The sequence below is a fragment of the Citrus sinensis genome, chromosome 6 (genome assembly GCF_022201045.2).
Source record: "Citrus sinensis cultivar Valencia sweet orange chromosome 6, DVS_A1.0, whole genome shotgun sequence".
NCBI classification, from domain to species: domain Eukaryota; kingdom Viridiplantae; phylum Streptophyta; class Magnoliopsida; order Sapindales; family Rutaceae; genus Citrus; species Citrus sinensis.
In genome coordinates this window covers 9,346,798-9,351,975 of record NC_068561.1, presented here as the reverse complement: position 1 = coordinate 9,351,975, position 5,178 = coordinate 9,346,798, and the positions used below count along the sequence as shown (strand labels likewise).

Below are 5,178 nucleotides of genomic sequence, written 5' to 3'. Positions count from 1 at the left end.
AGGAATTTGATAATAACCTGAATATCCATCTAAAAAGCAGTAGTAGGGATGTCCGACTACTCTTTCTAAGATTTGGTCAAGAAATGGTAATGGAAAATGATATTTTCTAGTGGCTTCATTTAATTTCCTATAATCAATGCACATGTGCCAACTAGATGTAATTCGTGTTGGAATTAGTTCATCTTTTTCATTTTTAACAACAGTGATTCCAGATTTTTTAGGCACTACTTGTATAGGACTTACCCACTTCCTATAAGAGATAGGGTAGATAATTCTCGCATCAAGTAACTTAAGAACTTCTGTTTTTACTACTTCTTTCATGTGTGGGTTTAATCTTTTTTGAGTTTGTTGACATGTTTTAACATTTTCTTCCAAATTGATTCTATGTATGCAAATTAAAGGATTAATACATTTAATGTCATTTAAAGTCCATCTAGTTGCGTTTTTATGCTTTTTAAGAACATATAGTAACTTACCTCCTTAGTCGCTTGATAAAGTCGAAGAAATCACAGCAAGATAAGTTTGTTCTTCTCCAAGATAAGCATACTTTAATCCCTCTAGCAAATATTTCAATTCCAGTTTAGGTGCTTCTTGTTGTTCAGTCTTTTCAATGATTCCAACCTTCTCAATTTTTGGTTTACCATCATCACTTTGTAAAGTCTGACAAGAATCAAACAACAAATTTATATTAGAAGTATCATGTTCAAGTTGTTTATTTGATTCAATAGAATTAACCAAACAAATGTCACTAAGTTCAGAAAAATTCCCTTTCTGAATATTCTCCTCTATGCAAGATTCAAGCAATTCCTTTTGCTCATCAACTTCATCTTCATTTCATTTTCTTCATTAGGTTGCCAACACATGTTGAAAATATTCAATTTCAGAGTCATTATTTCAAATGACAAATTCATTAAACCATTCCTACAATTAATCAAAGCATTAGCAGTTATTAAAAATGGTTGACCTAAAATTATAGAAATTGGTTTATAATTATTCACAACAGGTTCAGTTTCTAAGACAATAAAATCCACAGGATATAAATTTATCAACTTGTACTAAAACATCTTCTACTATTCCTTTTGGTACTTTAACTGATCTATCGGTAAGCAAAAATGTAAGTGAAGTTGATTTTAACTCACCAAGATTAAGTTGAAGATAAACTGAATATGGAAGCAAATTAACACTAACACCAAGATCTAACAAAGCATGCTCAATTTTGCGATCTCCAATAATACAAGAAATAGTAGGACAACTTGGATCTTTATATTTCAACTTATTATTGGTAGACAGAATGGTACTTACCTATTCAGCCATAAAAGCACTATTTTATACTTTCAATTTCCTCTTAACAGTACATAAGTCCTTTAAAAATTTGGCATATGAAGGTACCTGCTTGATTGCATCTAACAGAGGAATATTAACTTTCACTTGCTTAAAGATTTTATAAATTTCAGAAGAGTCATTTGATTTCCTTGGTTTATTCAATGCATGCGGAAATGGTGGTTCAGATGGAATAATAGTTATTTCTTCACTAGGTGTAAGTTTATCTATTTCTTCTTTACCCTTTCAATTTTCATTTTCACAAGGTTTAGGAATAGGCCGATCAATAACCTTACCACTGCGAAGAGTTATAACTGACTTAACTTGGTCCATGGGTGCATTTTGAATCTTAGGATTTGGTTTTGGTTGAGCTGGAAATTTTCTTTTTTCTTGAATTGTGAATGCAGAAGCAATTTTAGCAAGAGTATCTTTCAAATCAGAAAAGGTTTGTGCATTTTGATTATTAATAGCATCTTACTTCTTAATGAATGAATGCATTGTATCTTCCAAATTTTTCCATGGTGGTGGAATATATGGTGCATAAGACTAAATATTTTGAAAATTTTGTGGAGGTGGTGCTTGTGAAGATTGTGCATTATTATTATTCCTCCAACTAAAATTTGGATGATTTCTCCAACCAGGATTATAAGTATGTGAATATGGGTTTGGCTTGTTAAAAGTGTTGATGGCATCAGCTTGATCATGTAAACATTCTTTAAGTGCAGGCAGAGTGAGACAATCTTGAGTGAAATGATCATTAGAACTACAAACATTACATGCAATTTCTTGAACAAATTTTACTTGATCACTCTTTTTATTTTCCAACGCTTCAACCTTCCTAACTAGAGATGCAAATTTTGTCTGTAGATCATGATCTTCTTTAAGGTTGTAGATTCCTCCACTAGATGGAGATGGTTGTGGTTTATTAGTCAATTCAAAAGTTCCAACAGTATCCCAATGTTGTGCATTTTCAGCTAATTGGTCAAGGTAATCTAGTGCATCTTCAGGATTTTTATCTCTAAATTCACCATTACAAATCATTTCTACAACTTGTTTACTTTGTGGTGATAAGCCCTTGTAGAAATAAGTGATCAATTGCCAAGTTTCAAAACCATGGTGTGGACATATGTTAAGCAATTCTTTAAATCCATCCCAACATTGGTATAGTGTTTCTCCATTTTTTTGAGCGAAAGAAGTGATTTTCCTTTTAAAAGATTTGTTTTATGAGGTGGAAAGAATTTTTTTCAAAAACTGTTCTTGCATGTTATTCTAAGTTCTTATTGATCCAGATCTAAGGTTTTATAACCAAGTTTTAACTTTATCTTTTAATGAAAAAGGAAAAACCTTTAATCTAATTATATTCATGCTACAATTTTGGTCTGTGTATATATTACAAACTTCTTCAAAATCTCTTAGATGCAAGTATGGATTCTCAGATTCTAAACCATGAAATGTTGGTAAAAGTTGGATAATACTTGGTTTGAAGTTGAATCGAGATACTTCTAGATGAAATACTATACACAACCGTGCTCCGGTTGTGGTTGGATTCATGTAGTCTCTCAAAGTTCTCGGTTGATTCTGATCATGTTGAGATTGGTCGTCTCCTTGATCGATTGGAGGATTAAGTTGGCCTAAATTATTTTCATCTTGGATCTCGTCCATGATTGGTGGTGGTGATTAAGAACTACGAATTAACCTGCCACTTGAAGTTCGAGTCCAACGTCTCATGCAATGGTTATGTCACAAAGATAATATTCAAATAAATTAGTAATACAAAAACTAAATGAAAATTGCAACAAAGAAAAAAATGAAAATTAAATATGCAAATAATATAAGTGTACAAAAGAAAATTAATAACTTAAAATTAAATAACAATTCTGATGGTTGAACCCACCATATAAATTAACAAAATAAAATAAAGCATAAAAAATGCGAAATAAAAAAACTGAAATAAAAAAAATTAGTAGTTAGTTTGTTAAAAAATTAGTAGTTAGTTAGTTAAGAGTTAGTAGTTAGTTTGCTTAGTCCAAATTAAGTCCAAATTGAGTCCAAATAAGTCCAAGTCTAATTATTGTGAGAAATTTCGTCTAGGGATCTTATTACAAATTATTTATAATTTTATGGCACACCGTAATTTTTAGAATTTCAGAATTGAGCCATGTGGGATGAACGTGAGGTTTCTGAAAGATTATAGGGTCAGAACATAATTATGAGAAGAATGAGCTAGAAACGAGAATTGTTGGGGTGAAACTATAATTATGAAAGATGTGGGGATAGAAGAGAATTTAAGAAAAGGAAAAGGGGGCAAACAAAAATTTACACAAAAAGTAAAAAAAATAAAAGGAAAAATAAAACAAAATAAATACCTCTCACCGGCAACGACGCCAAAAACTTGACACGACTTAAAAGTGATTTCTACTCTCAAGTATAAGAGTGTCTTATTACATTATAACTCGGTGAGTCCGAGATCGATTCACAGATAAAGGATTTAATTTGTTTACTTAAGTTTATCCAAATAAAAATAAAATTTATAAATATTTATTTTATTTAAAAAAAGTATAAAATTGAATTAGTTAGGGTTATGGATCCACTCTTAGTAATAAATACAATTTAACAAATTCTTTTTATTTTTATTTTATTTCCCAAAAGATTAATTGTACAAATTAAAAATATTTTCCCATTTATTTTATTGTGGACTGAGAATTTAATGTGCCAAAACTTACTTTGTCTACACTAAATCAAATACCATTTTTCCATATTTTATACTAAGATATTAAGAATTTATTGTGCCAAATTCCTATTTTTGTCTACACTAAATCAAAATTTCAAAATATAAAATATGGATAAAATTAAAAATAGAATTTGATTAAACCATATTTTTTTACTAAGAGTTTCACATTCCCCTAACTGCTAATATTTAGCTAAACATATTTAAAATAAAAGGAATTTTCTTTAAAAACAAAAAAGATATAATTAAAAAATGCTTGAAAATTGAAAATAAAACTAATTTTATTTATGGAAAATATATTACAAGGAGAAATGAGAAGAGGAATTTGGGAGGAAAGAAGAGAAGAGAAAGTGCGTAGAGGTGTGTTCACCCCCCTCTCTATTTATACTAATACATGGTAAATCCACACCACACAAATAAAAAAATCTAAGTACATATTAACCTTACATTTGTCCCACTAATAATCCCATTAATAAAACATAAACTTAACTTAATCCACTCAAGCATATCCAACACATTCCACTAACAATTACAATACCTAACATGATAAAAACTTATAATTTTACAATGACCACATTTACCGTGGCAAAAACGTAAAAATTTACAACAAAAGTCTCGGATCCTCCTGGACAATGACATAATTTCTCGTACTTCCGGAATCTAAATTTGACTTCTGTACATTTGTTTGAATCTTCAAATTGCATGAAATTATTATTTTTACCTAATAAACACACAAAAATACACAAAATCAAATACTTAGAAAAATAATTAGAAATTCACAATATGTTACATAATTACAAATATAAATTACATTAATAGCACAAAATAACATTTTTACCCCTTAATAAACATACAATTTTTAACACTAATCAAAAAGCTCTTGAGAAAATCACTAGCATTAGAGAGCTAAGAAAGCTCCAAAGGGAATCGCCGGGATCTAGCTAAAAAATCTCTTGAAAGAATCACCATGATCAGAAAGCTATAAAAGCGACCGAGCGAATTGCTAGGATCAAGCAACTAAGAAAACTCTTGAAAAATTCACCATGACTAGAGAGCTAAGAAAGCTCCTGAGTAAATCACTATGATTAGAGAAATTAGAGAGCTTTTGATCGAATTCCCATGATCAAAGA

General features: G+C 29.9%; 1 non-coding gene across 1 annotated transcript; it reads left to right on the top strand.

Annotated features, from left to right (window-relative positions):
• Positions 1 to 2,428: 2,428 nt before the first annotated feature.
• LOC112496164 (small nucleolar RNA R71) lies at positions 2,429 to 2,537 on the top strand. Its single transcript, XR_003062646.1, has one exon. It is a non-coding gene; the product is annotated as a small nucleolar RNA R71 (small nucleolar RNA).
• Positions 2,538 to 5,178: the final 2,641 nt, after the last annotated feature.